We start from the raw sequence: 24,122 nt of genomic DNA on the forward strand, positions 1-24,122 counted from the left end.
TCCATCCCTTGAGGTTTTTAAGTGCCTGCTGGGCAAGGTCCTGGCTGGGATGACTTAGTGGGGGTTGATCCTGCTTGAAGCAGGGGGCTGGACTAGATGACCTTCTGAGGTCCCTTCCAGCCCTATGATTCTGTGATTCTGTGATTTTGGGTACTTCAAAATAAATCGCACACTTCAAATGTCTCTTATTCCCAAGAATCCTCCAAGTGTACACCTGCCAATTCTGTGGGAAAAGCTGCAGGACACAAACTGAGCTCCTCAAACACCTGAAACTCACCAGAGGAACCCCTTGGCAGACATCAGCCTTACACCAAGGGATAGCCAAAGAGTGCCCTGAAGATAAGGATAGTCCTTCTGACCCTGGCAAATTGGCCAGACTACCCTGCATTGAAGGGAGGTCCTACTGACTTTGACCATTAGGCATTATTTCCCTGAGACCCAGGGCAGTCCTACTGATTCTGGCTGCTGAACTCCACTTTTCCGAATCTAGGGGTAGAGCTGAAGAGATTAGCAATTGGCCCATACAGCTTTGCACTGAAGGGTGACTCTTTTGAACCTGACCATTAGGTAACACTGCCCTGAGGAAAAGGGCAGTTATTTGGTATTCAGTACCACCTTCTACCTCCTCCCGCCAGGAGGTGACAGAGTATGTCTTCCCCAGGACAGAAAAATTAATGGTTATAAGGTTATTGCAGATGCAACATTTGCCCTCAGAATATTAAAGTAATAAGCCTGGAGAAATGTTCTGTCTGCTTGTTAGTGTACTGCAATTTGGCATAACAAGCTCATTGTACTTTGGAAAACTGCTATTTTTCACTTCAGCTTTCCTTTTTGCTTGGATCACTTGGAATGAATGGAAGAAATTAAGGAAGAATTTACTGTGTATATTTTGGTGTGTATTCAGGCCAATTTACTTGTGCATTAGATCAAAACAGTAGCTGAATGTGTAAGTGTTTTGAGTTCTTAAACTTCATAAAAGTAAGGGGATGTTACATGCATTGTTTTTACTTATGTGTCTTGTCGCAGTGTAACAGCAAACGTATTTTAATTACCTCTGTGACAAAATAACTCATCGGACATCAAAAAAAGCCACATGGAATGCTAATGAAGGCCTTTGTTTGAAAGGTGCTAGTTCCAAAGCAAGTGGCCATTATATATAATGATCTGAGGTCAGAGATTCAAAGTACATTCCACGTTATCATGTCAATATGTCATTAAGGAAAAACTCATGTGGGAGAGGGACTATCAACTTGTTTTCTATGGCTGTGTCTACACTACAAAATAACTTCAAAGTTGAGTGTCTACACACAAAATGCACCCTCCCTTATTTCAAAGTAGGCTTTCCCCTACTTGGAAGTTAAACATCGACATGCAAATAGCCCCTACTTCAAAGTAAGGGGGTAGGAAATGATGCAGGCATGGGGTCGTATGGCTGACAAGCCCTTTCGGGTAAGTGTACCAGATGCAGAGTCAAGATCTCCAGAGACAAGCTGGGTGCCCTGAAAGACTTTTTGAAAACTAGCAGCTTTTTGAGTTACAAACTGTGATTCACCTGTACACATATTTTACCTGCTTTAACCTCTCAGTAATTCTCATACCTTTTTAGCTAACACACCTTTCGGTAGCATGTTATATATTTGGCTGCCAGGATTTTCTTTGGTGTAAAACCTGGAGGACCATTTGACCTGAGGCAGGTGACTAATCTGTTGAGACTGGGAGACAAGTGAAGATATAGTGGGATGTTTGGTTTGAGTGGGCATTACCACAAAGTTCAGTTTGTCTTGGTGACAAGATAGAATGGAGAACCTAAGGGGACAGTGAGTGATTCTATCATAGAATGAAATAGAGCCCAGCATGGATACGAATGTCTATTGGTGGGTGCGGATGTCTGTGGCTTGGCATCAGTATCTGCTGATAAGCAGGGTTCTACTCCCAGCAGACACTGCAGCCAACAGAAAGGAGCACAGTTTGTCACTCCCAGGAGTCAGCAACTAGTGCTAGCCACATGGCCATGCAGCTATACTGCCCCCAGCCCCACACCCAGTTGCAGCATCTCCTAGAGCCCCACTGGTGGCAGGGCTAGGAGCAGAACAGCTGCATTGCTGGGAGAAGCTGCTGGCAGAAGGCATTGGCTCCCACAAAGAATGGGACCACACTCCTCTCTGTTGGCCACAGCATCCCTGGGAATATAGCCCAGCCCCACACTCCCCAGATATATGCATCCCTGGGTAGATATTTGAATCTGCTAAGGGCTCTAGAAATACTGATCCAGGAGTTCACATTTGTTACTGGTGTGATGAAATCTAGTTATGGTTTGTGGCATCCACCCTTGTTTTCTGACAGTCTGCCCTGAGGCAGACACTCATAGTCTGAGCCACTCCAGACAGTACGACCTTGTGTTCATGAGAGTGAATCTGTCTGAAAATTAGGTTTGCTTGTACCTATAGAGCAAGCTTTGGATTTCATTAGAGCCTGGCACATGGAACATTTTGGGAGAAAATACTCCCAATAAAAAAGAGTTGTGATCCTGAATCCTAAAAATACAAAAGGAAATCAAATCTATGAATTAAAGGGTCTTGGTCACCCTATCCCTGAGTGATTGGCATCAAATTCCCCACCCCCTTATCCATATGCAGGATCATCTTTCTCTGCTAGTAGCCTCATTGGGGACACACTTGCCTCTCTTCTCCCTGCTTGCTCTAGACAGTTAGAAATTGATGTAACATCAAAAAATTGCAACATCTCCAAACAATGGCTCAGATCCGATGGTGAATGACAGTGTGGTGGGTGGAAGTCAGAAGGACTTGGAAGCTTGAAAGTCAGAAGGACTCAGGGTGACTGAGAAAGGAACATTTTCAATTAGTCTGCAGCTTACTTTAGTCTCCAAAGAGGCCTAAAACTGAAGGAAAAAATTATTGACTGCTCACATGATGCAACTACTAAAATCATATATCAAGCAAGTACTTGCGTCTAAATGCTTGGTTATATTGTACCAAACTACAAAGTTTATAGTAAGAATGAAGCAAAGCTGAAATTCACTGAAAGTTTGTTTTGTCAAAGAATCAAATCTTGCAGTTTTTTTTTTAATTTTCTTTTTTAAATAGATCTTACTCCTGCAAATTCTGATGGAAGTTAATGGAAACTTTGACTGAATAAAGATATTTACATCAACGACATCTTTATGATTTGGACCCATGGTGAAGAGGCTCTGGAAGAATTCCACAGAGATTTTAACAATCTGCACCCCACCATCAATCTCAGCCTTGATCATTCCACACGAGAGATCCATTTCCTGGACACCACAGCACAAATCACGGCTGCTTAGTGGTCTGCCCCACGAAAAGCTCTGTACTGGAAAACTGCTACATTTACCAACATGCCTCCAACTTCCAGTCAGCTCACACCACATGATCCATTGTTTATAATCAAGCCCTTAGGTACCATCACATGTACTCTGATCCTACTGACAAGACCGAAAACTACAAGATCTCTACTAGGCATTCATAAAACTTAATTACCCACTGGGAGAAGTCAAAAAAAACAAATTAACAGGGCCAGACAAATACCCAGAAACCATCTACTTCAAGATAAGCCCAGGAAGGTCAATAACAAAACACCACTTGTCATTACCAATAGCCCCCAGCTCAAACCCCTGCAGCGCATCATCGGAAACCTACAAACTGTACTAGAACATGATGCTAAACTCCAAGAGGCCCTAAGGAAGAGGACTGTTCTCTCCTATAGACAGCCACCTAACCTCAGGAAAATTCTCACTAGCAACCACAGGCCATACCACAGTAATACTAATCCTGGAAGTTTTCCTTGAATCAAACCCTTTTGCCAACTTTGTCCACATATTTATTCTGGAGACACCATCACTGGACCTCACCATGTTAATTACAAGATGAGGGGCTCATTCTCCTGTACCTCAACCAATGTTATATATGCCATCATGTGCCAGCAGTGTCCCTCTACTTTGTATGTTGGACAAACTTGGCAAACACTTTGCCAAAGCATGAATGGGCACAGAGCAGGCATTAGGAATCTTAATACACATAAACCTGTCAGTGAGCTTTGCAATGGAGTGGGCCATTCCATTAAAGACCTGAGAATATGTGTCCTACAACAGAGACTTTCCTGATCCACAAACCTGTTAGCCAGCGTTTTAATGGAGTGGGCCATTCTGTTAATGACGTAAGAGTTTGCGTGTTACTGAAGAGGAATTTTCACAACACTCTTGAAAGAGAGGCTGCTGAACTCTCTTTTATATTCAAGTTTGACACATTAACAGATGGTTTGAACCGGGATGCGAATTTTCTGTGTCATTATAGGGGCTCTTTTGCAAACTTGGCTTAATCTAATTCTTGACTCCCCCCACCGCCCCTCTACTCTCTGATTTGCTCACCTTGATAATATTTTTTCTGATTTGTCAACCTTGATTACTAATTTTGGTTCTCTGTGCCTTAAATATTGAGTCTGTTCTGGTATGACTATGGTCCGAGGAAGTGGGTCTGTCCCACAAAAGCTCACCTAATAAATTACTTTGTTAGTCTTTAAAGTGCTACTTTACTGCTTCTTTGTTTTGATAGTATATAGACTAGCACGGCTTTCTCTCTGTTACAAAGGGAGATGTGTGAACTAGAGCTGATGCTCAAATTTGACACATTAACACTCAGTTTCAATAGAGATAGCAATTATCTCATGCATTACAAGGATTGTTTCCCTTCCTTTGGTATTCGTAATGATCTCAGACAAGACTATTAGTATCTCTCCCCCTCACCCACCCCATTTCACTTACATGAATCTGACTTGTCAGCTTTATTTCTTTGGACCTCTGTGCTATATAACTGTCAGTCTGTACTGGAAATGCTATTGATCTGAAGAAGTGGTCTGCCCCACAAAAGCTCATCACCTAATAAATTATTTTGTTAATCTTTAAAGTGCTACATGACTGCTGGTTTCTTTTGTTAGAATACAAACTAACACGGCTATCTCTCTGTTACTGAATAAAGACCAAATTGAAAAAAGAAGTAACTAGTCTTAGACAATGAGACTTTCTGTTATAAACCTGAGATTTACTCCATCCCACTCTCTTTAAATACAAATTTCCCTGGCTGGTCTTTTGCTGAGACATTTCAGTAAACTTTGAAGCTAATCAGAGTTCCGTTTTCACCTGCAGTGCATTTAGGCTATTGTCTTTTTTTTCAGCCTATATGGGCTCACACTCCCGAGTTTCTTATTGAAACTAGATTTAAACAAACTTGTAATTTCAATGTCAAACTCAGTCAAACCATGTGAAACAGTGAATCTTGTCTAGTTACAGCAATGACCTGTGACTTCAGACCAAATTCCCTTGCAGTTTGGCCTAGGTTTGCTTGCAACAAACTCTGATTCAAACTCTGCTGCAGCTCTTGGTGGGGAGTTTCTATGGAGACCTTGGCAGAAATTAAAGTGTTCTTTACCAGTGGAATGTCAAAGGACAGTAGTGCTGGAAACACCATCTGACACCTTCAAGTTACTGCCCTCCAGGATGCAAAGAGATGGTGCCTGTAGCTGCCTTTTCAAACCATAATTTGTCCCAATGACAACACCTTACAACACATGACTATGGAACTTATAATAATAGGTAATAATATTGCCTCTCTAAGGAGAAGCAGCAAGTGTTTGTGGCCTTGCAGTGCCAGTGGAGGAGGTATCTGTGGTCAGAGTTTAGGCATGTGTGAAATGTTACTTGTTTTATTTGCACAGCAACAGAGATGGTCAAAGGTAAGCAAGGAAATCCCTTCTTCCTGTAACATCAGCTATTTCTAATCAGAGACCAGGCAGAAACCCTCCTGTCTCTTGCACAATTGTTTTTCTCCAGAGCCTTGCCTAACAAAACTAATATCGCATGTCTTTCCAGGAGTAAGCTTTTGCTTGCGCGCTAAGACACAGACATGAGAAAATTATATGTAATAGAGCCATCTGATGATACTTGCCTTAATAATAATTATTCATATAAATACTACAGTGGGGATCCAGCTAGACCTGCACTGCTACACAACAATTGCTAAATTTAATTTGCTTATAGCATGATTTCAGCAAAGCATTTTTGAAAAATTGGTTATCCTGCTACAGTGGCTGGACATAACCCACGCTGGGTGCCCAGAAGAGAGGGTATATAGAAATAATCGGTGCTGAAATAAATGCTACATTTCCATCAGTAACTGTTTCCCAAACTTTATAAGTTGTTAACTGCTCTCTTGATGTTTTCTTTTCACCAACCTCTTGCTGCATGAGGCCACAGTAGCGTTGCTGCTGTCCCAGAAATCTATGCATATTAAACGTACTAAGAGTTCTTGGTGGTTGTCACTGAAGACAATCGCGAGTACACAAGTGATAATTTTGGAAATGTTTCAATACTTAGCTTCCTTTTGAGTGGTCCCATTGAAATTCTGCGGATTTTATGGTTCCATTTCACCTTATGGATGGCTGAAGACTTGTCATCTCTTTAAAGGAGTTACTCTGAAGATAGGGGTTCTTTTTAAGCTTACTATGTATAAATTTCATGTTACAACATGGAGCCATCAGGACAGCCAGGAGGACCAGAATCTCATTTCTGTGTGGGTGGACAAATTGCTGCTGAGTAAACATGAGGGGTACTCAGCAATGCTGGGTAAAAATCAAGCTCACACACACACCACGTGGCTGCTGGGCTGTGTGGACCATGTGTGCAGACAGCAGCATGCCCTGTCCTGTGTGGGGTTTTGGTGCTTTAGACGGCTTCTTCCCTGTACAGAATTTATCAGGAGAGGCCGAGAAACTTGTTTTTATGTTTCACATTTTTATGGGCCATCCCCCCACCCAAGGTACCCTGCAGCTGGCAGGCTAGCCTCCTCCCCACCACCACATGGCTAGCCCCTGCCACAGACACCACGTGGCAGCTGGGCAGTACGGACATGCCTGAAGACAGCAGCATGTCCTGCCCTGTGCGGGATTTCAGTGCGAGAGAGAGCTTTTTCCCTGCACGGGATTTAGCAGGAAAGCCTGAGAAATGGGGTGTGTACCCCGAGTCCCAGCTGACTCTTCTTCCCTTTTGTGGACCCATAGAGCCTCCTTCTGGTTGTTAATTACTCCATGCCATTTGTGGAGTGCCGCAGAGAATCATCCATGTAACTGATCGAGTGCATGTCCAAATGAAAGCAAAAAAATCATAGAAGGCCTCTTTCCTGCAAAAATCTTGTTTTTTCCACTTCACATTTTATGGGGGCTTCCCCTCCCACAAAAGGTGCCATGCGCCTGGCTGGATAGCCCCCTCCCCTCCCACCACCAGGCTAGCACACCTTCCGTAATGCGGACAACTCAAACAATTTCTTTCATTGGGGAAAGGGACTTCTGAAAAATGGCTGTTTGTTTTCAATGACAGAGGGAAATGAGAGCAATGCAGTCTGGGAAGATGACATCACACACCCACAACCACTTGCGGGGCATTTTTCCCCAAAACACACTGGCAAAAATAAAAAACAAAGTGATGCCATGGGGCAGAGGGAACTGTGGGATAGGTGCCCACAATGCACTACTGCAACAATCAAACTTTGGTGATTTAGTGGGCATGCATTAAGTCAACTTTGTGAGCAGGTGCAGACACTCAACTCCAACTTGATAAAATCGAGTGTTACAAAGCCGACTTTAATAAATGTAACTTTTTTCATAGTGTAGACATAGCCTTAGTGCAAAAGACTCTCTGTACCCTAGTCTGCCCATAGCAGGTCCCAGCAAGGGGGGCATTCTTGGGCAGGTGGGAGGTGGAAAGGAGAATATCTAAGGGATTCTTCTGCCCCAGTGATTCTACATAGGACCAGTGCAGAAGCAGTGCAAGATATGACGGCCCTTGAATAATTTCTCTGTTGGTACTGGCACAAAGATAGATTTTCCAGTCTGTAACTTAAACTAACATGGAGAAGAAAGCCCCAAAGGGGGAGAGTGACAGCTGAGTCACTTCTGTTAATTTGCAAAAGTTCTGTGTGTGTGCCTCAAAAGAGTACAAGTTGAACCTCTCTAGTCCCACACCCTCTCATCTGACACTATCTGTCATGATTTTAGTTACTTTGTCCACGTATCATGGGTGTGGCCAAGTTTCCTGTAGTCTCACAGTTTACTTACAGCCGCCAGTCCTGGCTCTCAGTGTTCTGTACTGTTATTTGGCTCAAATTTACCCTTAAATGTCTTCTAAGAGCCTTGTAAGCAGTGGAAGTGTTGGTAATGCTGCTAGACAGCACTGACCTCCCGTGGTTTCGCATTCTCTTGTTTGGTGCTGGTCAGGTCCTGAGGGTGCTGGACTAGAGAGCTTCAACCTGTATATTAAAATGGTGTAGCCATTCATACAAATAAGAACAACGTGCATTTATTTCAACTGGGATGAAGTCATAAAGGTGATCAGTTCTCATACTTCACATGTGAAAGAGAATTCAGAAGGGACACCTTGCTCCAAAGATTTAGATACACTTATTGTAAGTGTTCACATTATTTTCTTGAGCCTTCAGAGACATCATGGTTTACCAGATCAAAGCTCTCAGCGTTTGAATAGCCCACCAGAAATCACAGCCTGAGGGAAGGAATAATGATTTTACACTCTGAATTTATTCGCTAAACCCACTATGTTTCCAAGATGGGATTCTTTTCAAAATGGTTTTAAATTCCTTTCACATAGTAACACAAAAAATGACATTACTTACCCAGTAAATATGTGGAAAAAATGTTGGCTTCAGAGTAAGTCAGTTTTCAGGCATTTCTCCAGAGGTTTTTTCCTTTTTTCTTTTCTTTTTTCTTGGGATTGTAAAATAAATTTAACAGACTAGAGCTGTTGCAGTTTAGCATTTGAATGACATTTTTCAGTGTAAGGCTTTACAGTAATACATGTCTACCATGTTTCATACCTGCTCTTTTCATTTGCAGATTGTTGGCCTAATAGACACATTTTTGGCTAATATATTAGTTTTAATGCTATAGATAATCATCATAATCACCACAATATTTTGCAGTTTTATTGGGCTTTTTATCAGGCAGGTTTCAAACTGTTTTGCAAACATTAACTAACCCAGTCTCAAAAATCTCTGTATAACAGTGACAGAGAAATAGCCAAGTTAGTCTGTATTCTATCAAAACAAAAAAGCAGTCATGTAGCACTTTAAAGACTAACAAAATAATTTTATTAGGTGATGAGCTTTCATGGGACAGACCCACTTCTTCAGATCAACCTGTAGAACAAGTAATATCTCTTTAAGCACCTTGTAAATTGACTCATCTACAGTGGAGAATAATGTCTGTCTAGGTAAGAACACCACACAAGAGGGAATACAGGAGAATGCCTTTTGCAGCTGTAATTGCAGTGGAGAACTGAAGTGGGCTGAATCTGGGTACCCAAGCTGAAACTTAACCAGGACTAAGATAAAATTAAAGACCCTTAGTCTTACAAATACTGCCATGGAAACATTAATAGTCATACATGTGGTCAGAATCTCAGCAAATTTCATAGCTGAATTGTAAATTCATTTGTAAATTGTAAAATTTATTTTATAATCCCCCCCCAAAAAAAAAAGAAAAGGAAAGAAAAAAGAAAACACCTCTGGAGAAATGTTGACATAGCTTCCATGATGTCTACCATGTGTTAAGATTGGCAGGGGCTGCTCTTCCATCAATGCCAGCTATTCTTGGTTTGCTGGTGTACTGGCATCTACAAGAGTGGGTTTGAAGATTGATTTTATTTCATCTTCACTGATATGATAAATTGACACATGGGGTAATCGATCCCTGTTGGGTCAACCCCCAGCATAGTATGAACATACTCCTAGCCAAGTATTGTCTCAGCCCAACCATATAAATTATGTGGAATCTGACATGATCATAGCACAAGATAGCAGCCTACGAGTACAGGAGGTACCTAATCCTGGTCCCACAGAAGCCAGTTGGAGTTTTGGCATTCAATCCTTGTTCCACTTGTGATAATCCTGCACTAGTTTCATAGTGCACTATGTCTATTGTGTCTATTTATGAATGTATGTAACACAATCATTTTAGGGTGTGCAAAGTATGTCCTTTTTGAATTTCAGGAAAAAATATGTTTTAGCTATTGAAATTTAAAAATCTCACAGTGATAACTATCTTGGCCCTTTTCATGTGTTGCTTTTAGTTTTGAAATCAGAGAGATTTTATTCAATAGAGAATAAAAATGTATTATTCCACTTGAGATCTAAAATGACAAACTTTTAGTGTGGAGTAAACTGTTCCCATAGAAAATAGAGGTTTGTACTGGGAACATTGTCTAAAATGGAACTAGAACTCTGTGGTAAGAAATTCTGAGAGCACTAGAGATTAACAAAATACTAAATCCTTCTCCCTGTAACGAAGATACAACAATCAGACCTCTTCTGCCCATAACACCCTTCAAACCCAGTCGCCTTATGTTTCTCCCTTTTCATAGCGTGTGTATGTGTTTGAGTGCATATGTAGGTGTGTCAGGCTTTACTTCTAATTGTGCTCTGAGTCTGCCTGCTTTCCTCTTTGGTGACTGCCCAGTTGTGCCTTCCAAAAACATCGATACACACTCAGTGAATTATGCAGAGCCACCTCATGTGCCAAATGTGGAGGTGGCAATTGATGAATATCTTTCTTTGCTTGACAGGATATATAGAAATAACCCAGCTGAACAGACTCTTTGAATAACATAAGAGACTCTCTTACTTAATGCGGTGAGTTCACAACTTTAAAGCTTGATGTATTCTTGCCCAATTGACTAGAGTGCCAATGGACAAGAAATCTTAAGAAAGTGAGAACAGGCTTTGGAGGGAAGTTTATGGTGCAGTCAGGGTGTCATATTTATTATGAAGTAGATTTGTTAACATGGGACATCCTAACGCTGTCACAAGTGTAAGGGACAGTGATAAACAACGAGGGAAAACTTGGTGTTGGAATGCTGGGCTGGAAAACAAAATGGTTCTGTATGGTAATCAGTCTGTGTAAATAAAATAAAAGCTAACTTATTTCCCTCCGATAAACAGTGTTGTCTTTGAAAGTTGTAATATTACCATCTTACTAGCCAGCAGGACCACCCTATAAACAAGAAGATAAAGACAGAAGAGGATTGGGCTACAAATAGCTGCATGAGCATAGATTATATTACGTTTCTAGGATAAGGATTCTAGTTCTGTCTTCAGTCTGCTACTCTTTCCAGTGGTGGTGGATCCCTTAACTCACCACTGTGGCGATCCTCCCCAGCACAAACCCCACCCCCATTTTTTTTAGACACGACTTTCTTTAAAAAATTTACACTAAGGGAAATATTGATTTTGTATCATGTACTTCTTTATCATCATAATTTATTATTGAACTATTGTCAGATCTTGGGACAGAACTCCACTGGATTTCCCTGGTAATACTGCTGGGCTTTGTAATCAGGGCTTGTAACATACCGGCTGACAACACCATCCTGAAGTGCACCTACTGATGAAAAAATGTCAAAACAGACATACTAGATCAGACCAAAGGTCCATCTAGCTCACTATCCCGTCTTCCAACAGAGGTCAATGCCAGGTGCTTTGGAGAGAATGAACACAACAGGTAATCATCAAATGATCCATCCCCTGTTGCACACTCCCAGCTTCTAACAAAACAGAAGTCAGGGACACCATCCCTGCCCATCCTGGCTGATAGACATCAGTGGGCCTATCCTCCATGAACTTACCTAGTTCCTTTTTGAACCCTGTTATAGTCTTGGTCTTCACAACATCCTCCGGCGAAAAGTTCCACAAGTTGACTGTGCATTGTGTGAAATACTTCCCTTCGTTTGTTTTAAATCTGCTGCCCATTAATGCCATTTGGTAAGCTCTAGTTATTAAGTTATAAGAAGGAGTAAATAGCACTTCCTTATTTACTTTCCCCACGACAGTCACAATCTTATAGACCTATGTCTTGTTCTCCTTGGTTGTCTCTTTTCCAAGCTGAAAGTCCCAGTCTTATTAATCTCTCCTCATACAGAAGCCATTCCATGCCCTAATCATTTTGTTGCCCTTTTTGGAACCTTTCACAATTCCAATATATCTTTCTTGTGATGGGGCAACCATATTTGCATGCAGTATGCAAGATGTGGGAATACCATGCATTTATATAGAGGCAATAAAACATTTTTCCATCTTATTATCTATCCTTTTCATAATGATTCCCAGCACTCTATTAGATTTTTGACTGCTGCTGAATATTGAGTGGATGTTTTCAGAGAACTAGCCAGTGAGTCCAAGATCTCTTACTTGAGTGGCAATAGCTAATTTAGACCCCATCATTTTATGTGTATATTTGGGATTACGTTTTCCAAAGTGCATTACTTTGCATTTATCAGCATTGAATTCCATCTGCCATTTAACTGCCCAGTCACCCAGAGTCTTCACACTTTCCTTTGGATTTAACTATTTTGATGAGTTTTGCATCATCTGCAAATTTTCCCATTTACTTTTTACCCCTTTTTCCAGATAATTTATTAATATGCTTAACGGCCTCGGTCCTAGTACAGACCCATGAGCAACAACACTGTTTACCCCTCTCTGTTCAAAAAACAGACCATTTATTGCTACCCTTTGTATCCTATCATTTTAGATCTTTTAGTGATCTGATACTGGTTAAATGCCTGCATGCTGGAATTTACTTTCTCTCCCCCATCATCATGGACATAAGGTACCAGGCAACCAACGTTTCTGCAATTACTTATTATGAGGCATATCATTTATCATGTCTGGTAATAAGGGTTCGCAAGCCCTGATCCTGCAAATGCTCACATGTGTTTAATTTATGCAGAGGAGGAAATCAAATGAAGTCAAAATTGAGCATGTGCATAAGTGTTTCTGAGACTTGGACTTTGTTTGTAACTAAATTAGGCTATGAGTGAGAGCCAGAGCCCACAGATGTCAAAGACAAAACTCCAGTTGATCCCAATGGGAACTAGATCTCATCTCAACTTCTTTTTTCATATTGACTTTCCTGTTGTAATGTCTACAATAAATCTTTTCAGCTGTTTTTATCAGCCTGTTTACTTTACAATAATTTCAAAATCCCTAAGTTGAAGAAAAGCCCATATGGTGTCTTTTAAACCCATTCTCCTACAGGTTTTTGCATAGGATAACCTGTAGGAGAACACTTCAGTCTCCCTGAACACTCAGTAGTAGATTTAAAAGTAACCATCCTGCAAAAAACAAAACAAAACAAAAAAAAAACAAAAAAAAACCCCCACACTTAAAAAACAGACCTCAAAGAGAAACTGCAGAACTACAATTCATTTGCAAATTTGCCACCATCAATTTAGGATCGAACAAAGACTGGGAATGGCTGGCCAACTATAAAAGCAGTTTCTCCTCTCTTGATGTTCACACCTCTACATCAGCTGCTGGAAGTGGGCCACATCCTCCCTGACTGAATAGATCTTGTTAACTCTGGCCTTCCTCTGGATTGGTACTCCGTTCTTTTCATGTGCCTGTACATTTATACCTGCCTCTGGAATTTGCACTCCACGCATCTGATGAAGTGAGTCTTTGCACACAAAAGCTTAGCCTATAATGTCCTACAGGATTCCTTGTTATTTCATTTTATGTAGTTGTAACAGATGTTTGCAGTGCCCTCCCCCACCCCTTTCTGAATACTTTTCCAGGCTTTTGTTGCATAGTAACAACATTTCCCAAGTAGCCTGTCTGTCCTTTGGGGATAGTTAGTGTAGTTTCACTGTGTCCTAGAGAAAGCTGAGCACGCTGTTGGTGGTTAATAAATACCGATATAAAGAGAAGAATCTTCAACAACATATATGTACAGAAAATATGCAACTTCTGTATGCATGCTGAAAATTAAGTTTCTGTTGTTAAGAGACAGGTCACTTAAAGATAATATGCCTTGAGATAAACTTGTCTCCAGATGGGAGGTGTGAGACATCTATCTCCCTACCTAAACACTATGTGTTGATGTAATTTAAAATAGAGAAGTCTCCTAGCATACAGGGCCAAATGTTAATAAAGAGTTTGCGGAGACTTCGGAAGAAAATTAACAAGAAGAGATAAACAGTAGTGGCATGAAACCCTATTTTCAGGTGAACATCAAAGATCCACAGGTTGCCAATGGCCTTTGTCTTATGAGAGAGGGATCTCAGCCATCTTGGCTGAAAATTTTGGGAAAAGGACTTAGAAAATCTATTCTGTAGGAGACATGGGAGTGTCTTGTGAATCAAGTCGAGCATCCACAAAGCCATTTATGTTTTTGTTTTATGTGTAACCATAGTTTCTCCAGTATTCTTACTATCATTTCAATCTCTGTTCCTTGATAATAACCTTAGCCTTGTTTTCACTATATGTACATCTAAGCACTGAGTGTTAAAGTGGAGTGGTAATCCTGAGTTGAATTTTGTAAGCTGGTGTGCACTATTCCCTTGGAAACTGCACATTTAGGAGCTCTGAGAGTGTCCAGTGGAACAGGGGACATTTGGAGGACTCAGGGGTTGGTGCTTTGAACTAAAGCCAAAGAGCAAACCCGGTGGTGGCCTGGAAGGCTGTGCCTGTGTTTCTGGAAGCTGATAGAGTCAGCCAGCGGGCACAGACAAGGTTTTTGTCAGCCTGTGGGCAGGCGCTAGCTAGGTGCTTCACAGCCCCTGGGAATATCACATTAGGATTATCTGGTTATGTCTCACTTAATCATTTCCCTATCATTGCAGGGGCTTTGGGCACTGGTGTACCTCTGACTCTCCTATCCTCTGCATGTGGCACATAATAATCTTCTGACGGCTGTAGTGCTTTGATCTTCTTTTGGTTGTTGGGTTTAGTGTGAAGTCTGGGTGGTTTTGGTGGCCTGGGATATGTTGGAGATCAGACTAGAATATCTGGTATGCCCTTCTAGCCTTAAACTCTGACTTCACCTCCACTTATGGTGTCCTACAGTGACAGTAGCCCTGATGCTAAGCCCGCTGTCTGTCTAAAGCTACTGTGCTAACAAATAAAAAAATATTGAAAGGGATGTTGCAAAAATATAATTGGTGAGGCAACTCTGCTGAAGCTTCTAAGTTCCATTTCCATCGTGCTTCGAGAATACAGATGACTGAGGGAATTCAGAGGGGCTGTAGAAACGGATGGGAAAAGCCTTTTCTTTCATCTATTTTCGTCAAACTCACAGCTGCTAAAATATATTTCCTCTTTCCTGAGGTGATAATTTTGTTCCTCTTCCTGCATGACACGGTTCTAGTTCTGTGAGAAGGAAGCTGTTTATTTCAGTCCTCTTGTTTAAAGTGGCCTAAGCCCTTGAATTCCCCTCCTAATCCAGCTTTTGCCTCATCTTTCACCTGCCCTGGCACTAACCTTCCTCCTTTCACACAGCAAACAGGAACGCAGGACTCTGCCAGCGGCGTCTGAATGGGCTGATACGGGAGCAAGAGTCAGACTTATTTGTTTGACACCATTTCCACAACATCAGTGCTGACAGACAGCCTCCCACTAGTCCCCTCAGGCAACCAGTGTGCTCTGACACCAAGTGCAAGCAGCTGGGAGGATGCCAATGCTCAGGATCAATTACCTGTTGCTGTAGAAACAAACAAAGGGATGTATGCTTTATTTATTCATAGAGTGATATACGGTGTGCCAAGTCTTTTCTGAAGCTTGTGGGGAAGTAGTTAAAAAATCACCATAAGTTAGAATGTCAAATTCCAGGAAACGAGTCCATTCAGCAAGAAAATACAAAGACAAGGCACATTAAGACAGCTCCATGGTTAGATCACTGACTGTCGTCCTTTTGTTAGAAATATCATTAGGTCAAGATTGCTATATTCAGAGCAGTTTTCTCTGTGACACCTGGGTTGCACTGAAAATACACAGGGAATCTTAATGCTGGCACCAGATAATGTTTGTTTTCTCTTGCTTAAGCGTGAAGAAAATGAAAGTTAATAGGTAAATTGATTACAGTCCTGGGGACAGATGAACAAACATTTAACGATCAGCTCCTGAATCGGGCAGAGAGAGGCATAATGGGATCCAATGGCTCAAAGTTAAAGGTAGAGAAATTCCAGCTGGAAACAGTGTAAATATTTAATCTGCATGAGGAAATTAACCATTAGAACAACAATGGGGTGGAGTCTCAATCACTGACCATTTAAAAATCAAGATTAGATTTTTTTTTCAAAAAGATCTGCTCTAGAAATGATCTGGGGGAAGTTCTATGGCCTGTGTTATACAGGAGGTCAGAGTAGATGATCACAGCAGTCCTTCCTGTCCATGGTCTTGGTGAATCCAACATCAGAGATTTACTTAAAGAAAACACAAAGATTCTTCCCAGCTCAAGTAGCAGACAAGGCTTTGGTGTCTCAATGTGTTCTTGGGACTGTGTTGCAGAGAAATTAGATGGTCCAACACACTCACTCTTAGGTCAAGGGTTGTTTTAGTGGTGCAAACAAACAGAATGCAGAGGTTAAAACAACAAACAGGGATTGCATTCTAAAGCTTTACCTACCGTTATTCCTGTGGGTTGTCCTAGTCACCCAGAACTAAACGTAATACCTGAGAATTCTCCTTTCGCACACAAACTCATTTTCTTCCAGCAACTGTATAACCTACTGGGCTGCCCAATCTCTCCTTATTTTGCTGCAGTAGCTCAATTAAGGAGAGACTCTGGGGGAAACACAAGTTGAACCTTGAGCTTTTTTCATTGATCGCAATATAAGGCAGAGATGGCCCATTCCTCACCCTTCTGGAAGTCCTAGCTGCAGCTGTAGTTTTGCATCAGTGCCAGCTCCTGAACTTTCCTCATTAGGGAACGTTTCAAGTAATTCTAAATCTGGATAAATTCTTCAAACCAGTTTATAAAAATTCTGGTGACTACATCCAACTGGCTAATGTCAGCAACAGGAGAATAACTGTGAATGCACCACAGCCCCAGAAACTTCCTATTGCTGCTCTTAATCCCCATAAAAAGTACAACTGCAGATCTCTTTGGAACAAACACAGCCCCAAAGTGACCGTATGAAGTGCACCCAGAACATACCTTGTAGGGTACTTCTCCCTACAGCTGCATCTGACAGGCTGTGTCTACACTCGAAAAATAATATAGAAGTTGCTTACTTCAAAGTAGAGCGTCTACATACACCTGCTTCAAAGTAGGGCACTACTCCATTTCTGGGAATGGAGTAAAGATTTTGAAGTTGGGCTCCCTACTTGGAAGTTACCTTTGAAGCAAAGGTAAAAGTGTGTGGACTCTCTGCAGGCTACTTCGAAGCTAAGTTTGAAGTTAGTTCCTAGTGTAGACATACCCACAGAGTAGTTCTGTGTCATAGTCCATCTGTAGGAACAATTAAAAATTGGAAATCCTATGCAGAAAAGTAGATACAGAGTGTTGTATTGATCACAAGGGTCTATAGACTGAGCTTATAATATATTTAACTGTCCAACATTGGAACAATGATACACAAGTTGAAGGGAACTGGATATACAAAGGCCTTGACTTACCCTGTTTTTTGGTAAACTCACAAAAGCATTTGTTCTGAAATTTGAAAGTTGATTGAACAAACATAAGAAAAATATGAAATAAAAATAGGCATTTATTTTTATTTTGTGCACCAGTTGGGCCTAGTATTTGCTACATAAATTTTAGTTAATTTATTTCCAGAGACTTATTGTTTGTGAAGTCCAGCCTTGACATTGTTCTTAAATTGTGTCAGTGAGTCGTTGTTTAGACTAATTGAGTCTTTCTCTTTCCTTTTCGTATCTTTCCCCCTCTGTTATTGTCACATCTCATGAACTTCACAAGTTGAGATCACAATTAGAGCAAATTTGTAGGCCTGATCATCACAGCTGGGGAGAATGTTAGATGTCATTGAGACTTCTTTGGCTATGAGTCCTGACTCACCTGTGCATAAAGTGCCCAGTAAATGCACAGAGAAATGACGTGGGTGTGGTAATATTCTTTACTGGGCCACCTTCTGCCAGTGCAACAGATAAGCTTTGGAGCTTTTACAGAGCTCTAACTTGTCCCTGTCACCAGCAGAAGTTGGTCCAATAAAAGATATTACTTCACTAATATCCTGAGACCGACATGGCTACAACACCACATGCAGTAAACTCTGTTTGTTTGTTTATGCATAAGTTCCATAACAGAAGTTAGATAACTTAATCAGGGTTCATTTTTTACCTTATTGGGTGGCTAAAGACAGGGTTGGTGGCCTCTAAGGATATGTCTCCACAGTGTGCATAAGCAAGCTTCCCACCCCAGATCCACAGATTTCAGTTAGAGGGGGTTTGTGCTAGCACTCTAAAAAGAGCTGCGTAGAGATTTCTTTCAGATTGTGGCTTGGGCTGGAGCTTGGGTTCTAGAGACAAGGGAGGGGAGTATAAAACTGCATAGCCTTGTATGCACAACTTTGACAAAATCCTTTGTATGCTGCTAGCACCAGACATCTTAAACAAAATAAGCCTTTGACTTCACTTTAGTGCCTTTTGGATCAAGCCTCAGATTGCTTTCTAGTAGTGTAGTTACTTCATACTAACGAGGTGCAGCATGATAAGCAATAGTAGCTATAGGCTGTTTTTTTTTTTTAAAGCCTGTCACAAGCTGAAAGAAAAGCATGTGCCTCTGCTATGGTATAACCAACACTGCACCATACACTTCAGCCAATGAGTTATTTAATTTGATTTTAAATACATCTTAAGTGTCAAAAGAGAAAGCACCCAAAAGTAACACAAAGAATGAAGTTATGGCCACACACAGGACAATCTGATATGCTGAAATTTTTACCGTATTGGGATGTGATTGACTTAGACATATACTTGACCTTTGGAAAGCTCTCTTACCCAAAATACCATGAGAAAATGGATTTTTACAATGCTGTTACTGAAAACAATGCAAAAGGCTCCTGCCCTTTCTCATAGCATTTTCAGGAAAAAAATAAAAATAAAAAGGCTTCAGGAATGCTCTTGGTCAGCAAGTTTCCATCAGAAAGATTCTCAAAACAGCATTTTTTGGTGTATTTGTTCAATAGAATAGTGGGTGACAAACAAGTCATAAGATGCAGCACCATCTTCAAAAGTCAAGCCTGGCTGTGGGGTGAGTGTGATAGTGAACATGAGGAAGGGACAAAAGGGAGAAAACTGACACAGATCACATGAACTGACTCCAGATAAGTCATCCTTTCAGAGTCTACGAGAAGCGAGAGGAGGCTAGGCCTATGGAAGCCAGACCTGATCATTGCAAGGGGAGAAAGAGAAGGATGAGGTAGCACTCTAGGGCCATGTCTACATGACAGCTGAAACTTGAAATAAGCCACACAGTTTGTGCTATACAAATTGCTTTGCTTATTTCGAATCAATTTCCACATGTCAAAATAAAACACTATTTCGAGGCATCCCCGTACTCTTCCTGCAATGAGGTGTACAGGAATATTGAAGTAGAGCACCCGTTATTTTGAAAAATATTTCAAAATGACAGGTACATTGCATAGACATTGGGCAGCTATTTATATGCAGCCTAGAAGACTGTATGCTGAAAGCATTCTAAAAAGGGGCAAGAGAAGCGACAAAAACCTGCTGACAAAAGGGTACTGCGCTTGGAGAGAGTTGCACGCAGGCGGGGGGTCTCTCTCCCCAGGAAACTGAAGACTTATTACACCTATATGAGGACTACGGGGAGAAGGGACTAATGGCTTTTTGGTGTAGATGATTATAAAATAAATTCTGAAACACCTTTTCTAACACTATCCTCTGGCTTCATTTTTGTTTTCTTTTTTCATTATTTTTCTGGTGATGGTCAGCTCGTTCTGGTCTATCAAGTTATAGTTTAATGGCAGAGAGGCAGATATATAGTAAACTTCTTCATATCCAGTATTCTGTTTTCAAGAACTCTCAAATAAATGGCATTTTAACCATAAGGAAATTGTAGTTATGTTTTCCATAAGTACAGTACAGTGAAAGTAAGTACAAAGAAACACAGCAAATACGGCACATGTTTACAATACTACTACTGTTATTGGTAAATAAAGTACTCTGCATACATTTTTGTTTGTTTCTTAATATCTAATCTTGTTTTTCTTTAGTGTTATGTAATGCTAGGTATACCTCTCTATTATCTATACTGTTTGAATATCCAGCAACTTTGTGGCCCCGGGGCTGCTGGATATGAGAGTGTTTACTGTAAATTAAGTCAATATGAAGTGTTAGTGTGTTGGGGATTTGGTGGCAGCTAGGTCTGGGTGAAGCTTTTGGCAGAATTTTTTTTCAGGCTTCTCTCCCCCCAAAATAAAATAAAATGCATATAAAATAAAATGTATGATTCAGCTGAAACATGTTGTGAATTCGTTTGCTTTCATTAAGTTGTTTAGGTGGAACACCAACAACAGAAGAACTGAAATTATAAACACATTAACATTTTAAATGAAATGTTTTGATCTTTTAAATCATTGATTTTCAAAATTTGCTTCTATTTTATCAAAGTTAAATCTCAAAAATGAAACACTTCGTTTCAAATGAAATGTTTTGTTTGACGTGGAACAATTTTTTTTCCATTTTGGTTTGCCAAAAACTTTTAACAGTAGAGTTTCGAATAGATAAAACATTTTTTTTTTCTGAATTAGACTTTGAACCAAAAAGATGGTTGTTCCCTGTTCTGGTTAAAATAGAGTTCTGCCTTCCGCTGTGCAGTAGATGGGACTCAAGTTTTTCAACTCTGTGTACAGTTAGTGCTACAGCCTCAGGTCAATGATTGAATATGGAATTTCAGGAATATGATTGAAATAAACGTAAGTTGTTTCCATGCTACAAGATGGTTCTGTGTTTTAACTGTGTCAGGGTACAATTGTGTTCTACATACATCTCCTAAATCTTACAGTGTAGGTGGAAGGCAGGTCTGATCTAAGTATACCCTTTATTTCCACCCTTTAAGGCCTTGCAAACTAAATATGACAAGACAAATCAGTGACAGAACTTAAGACAAATGTTGTAGAGAGGTGGGATCTGGGGATTAGTGATGAAAAGAATGGAGGAAGAAATTTGTCTAGAAGTTGATATGTAAAAGGCTAGGGGGGCTGGGAAAGAATATTTTTATCCACCCTACCCCACCCCAAATAGTAAGATATGGCATTTCTACCCCACTAGGGAATAATGAAAGGCCTCTCTGAGTGTGCTACTCCTGATCCTGGACATCAGGAGGCCAAACTGTGGCCCTCTTGTGTGAATGGTGTTAGCTGAATAGACTGGGTCCAGATATTTTCTTTTCCATGTCAAGGTTCTGCAGGATGGGGAAGGTGTGACTCAGGTCACTACCGGACCCCTTACTGATGCTGACACTGATGAGCTGTCCTTACCCATTTCCTGGGATTTTCCCCCTCTGATTCTTACAGCTCCAGTTCCTGAGAATCATTGTTGTCCAGTGAAGAGGACACTGCCTAGGGTAAGAAAACTAACACTTCCTCCCCTTGTTTGGCTCGTCTGTTAAGACAGTACTGCTGTGGGAAAGGGATGTCTAGTACGATGTATAAATTTCATTAAAAAAAACACACAAACACAAAAGCTGTGCCTACACATGCATTCCTCCTTCGAAAGAGGAACGCAAATAAGGGAAACCAGAAAGGCAAAAGAGAGGCGGATTTACATATCTCATGCTTGATTTGTATAATCTCTTCGGAAGAGATTCTTTTGAAAGAAGAAAAGCAGTATAGACAGGGCTCTTTAGAAAAGAAACCCTGTTCTCAAAAGAACACTTTTTCCTGAAAAAATTTGGGAATAATGGTTCCTTTGAAGATGGAGTTTATTTTCAAAAAAGCCCCATCCAAACTGCTTTTTTCTTTAGAAAGAATCTCTTCCAAAAAAGATTGTGCATCTGAAGCGTGACATATGTAAATCAGCACCTCATTTCCCTCATTGGCATTCCCCTTTCGAAAGAGGAACGCACATGGAGACACAGCTCAAATCTAAAGCTTGATTTTTGATCATACAACCACTGCCTTTCCCCCAGCGGTGCTCAAGCGCTATGCCACACTGGCAAGTCTTGTTGTTCTCACGTAGATAGGGGCACTGGTGCATGGGCAGATACAAGATGTGACATAATAAGTCAGTGACTGACTGAAGAACAGAACCCAGTTTTGATTTCTAATTCCCTGCAGTAGGCTGAAGTAATACTGCTACCTAAGGAGGAGCAAGCAGTGTCCTATATGTGAGATACAGCTTATGCAGCATGATGGATGACAGCTGTTCGTGAACATCTTTCCCATCACCCGCCTGCCAGGTTAGTTCATAACATCTGGCCAGAGGGAAGTTTTTCCACAGTTTGCAGCTGACATCCAGAAGCACTGCCATGATGACAACCTGCCTTAAGCCCTTCCCTGTGTGTGGACAAAGTGTGCTGCTTCCCAGGATTCAGGATGTCAAATCAGGCCCTAAAGGTTGCATTGTGAAGGGCAAAAGATACACAAGGCTCAACAACTGTGAACTACCACCGCACACACTGTATACCCATGAGAAACTCTGCAATGTTCGCTTCTCTGCGTCACAGCAGCATGCAAACCGGAAGCCAGGAGAGTTTAAAAATACTACGACTGCCACAGATTTCCCAGGCCATATATAGTTCACACATCTGATAGTAACAGGAAAGAGTTACAAAGAGACACAGAGAAACAGAGGGGAAAAAGCAAGGGATACGACTGTCACTGTGCAACAAAACGGACTAAAAATAACATCACCAAAGCACTGCCATAGAAAGCTGCGGTAAGGAGGTCTTTGTTACTCATCTGCTGTGTCAGACAAACCAAGAGAGTACCTGATCTTCTGTTATTGGCAGAGGACAGGAAGGAAGAGCTTGTTTCCTGTAAACAAAGAGAGAGAGAATTATAGCTATTATTGTTTTGACAACGGAAGGACTCCCTGAAGTTTGCACAGCAATTCAGTCCTGATAGACGCCCAGTCTGAGCTGCTGGTTCTCTAGAGAAATATCTCCCATGGTGGTAGGATGAGAAGGAGTCTGGAGGAGAGCTGAAAGCATTGATAGCTTTGCCTGAGGTTTCTAACACTATAAAATGAAATCCCGAGCAATCTGATGCTGTTACCAAAACTCAGCTGGTGTTTGGATCAATGATTTGAAACACCTCTCACCTGCCTGAAGGGGGCACGTTGCAGCTTGACCTGAAAAGAAACCAGATCTGTCCACTCTTACTTCGGTGAAACAAGAATATTCATTCTGTTCACCCCTCCCTCTCCCAACAGCCCATTGCGACACCCTGCTGTGTTTTTATACCCACCTTCCTTCTATCCACTGGGCAGGGAAAGCAGCAAAATTCCAAATGTTATGTCCCAGCATGTGTCTCCTCCACCACCTTATCCTAGTTGTGGTTCTTAGTGATAAACAAAAGAACTTGTCAGCTTTTGTTTGCCACGAGAGTGCGTTGTTTACTCTTCGCCTCTGGGAGTGACTTTGTTCATCAAGATTTTCGAAAGCCAAGTGAGCACCATTTGATTTGTGGCTTGAGTAAAAATGAAAAGTGATGCTATTCCCTGGGGGGAAAAAGCAGTTTAAAAAATTAAGTACCAAGACTATTACTGTTTGTCATTTACCTCCGGAGGGCCTGACATTCTGAGCTGTGAGCTGCTTCTATCACCTTCAGGCCTCTGATGTGAAGAACAGAGGGGGCCCAAGCCAAAAACTCAGATGCCAAACATCCCTGAACTTTGGAGAAGTTCAGATCTGAACACGTCTCTAGTGAGAAGAGGAAGGCTGTGACATGATGCCAGTACCGTGCTGTAGAGATAACACTAAACAGTAGTCTGAAGGTGACTTTCAGAATACTCAAAATGGAGCAGACTGCTAGAAAAGAGAAAATGTATTAGGCATTTATTAAACTTTAAAGTACAGTGGGAAGGAATCTGATAGGCATTCGCTACCTGAGGATAAGGAGAGTTTCTAGGAGCTGAGGGGGTAGTTGCAAGGATCCATGGCTCTGTCTACACTACAGCGATCTGTCGACAGAAGTCACTGTAGGGAGATATCTTCTTCCATTAAAACTTCTGTTGATAGATTGCAGCCAGACTGAAAAGCGGACTGAAAGAGTGAGCTGCTCTGTCGACAGAGAGTGGCCGGATTGCCTGGCTGCCCTATTGGCA

At 41.2% G+C, this 24,122-nt stretch overlaps 1 long non-coding RNA gene across 2 annotated transcripts in view; it reads right to left on the reverse strand.

Moving 5' to 3' along the window:
* Positions 1 to 23,612, reverse strand: part of LOC142011333 (uncharacterized) — a 32,401-nt gene extending 8,789 nt beyond the window's left edge. The window contains exons 1-3 of one of the 2 annotated variants that reach the window (XR_012645051.1): positions 23,577 to 23,612; positions 23,264 to 23,356; positions 22,786 to 22,831 (exon numbers count right to left, since the gene is read on the reverse strand). This is a non-coding gene — a long non-coding RNA (uncharacterized LOC142011333). Of the gene's footprint in view, positions 1 to 22,659; positions 22,832 to 23,263; positions 23,357 to 23,576 lie in introns of those variants that run through there. The other variant, XR_012645050.1, reaches the window with a different exon arrangement.
* Between the last annotated feature and the right edge of the window lie 510 nt (positions 23,613 to 24,122).

Source organism: Carettochelys insculpta, chromosome 3 (genome assembly GCF_033958435.1).
Source record: "Carettochelys insculpta isolate YL-2023 chromosome 3, ASM3395843v1, whole genome shotgun sequence".
NCBI classification, from domain to species: Eukaryota; Metazoa; Chordata; order Testudines; family Carettochelyidae; genus Carettochelys; species Carettochelys insculpta.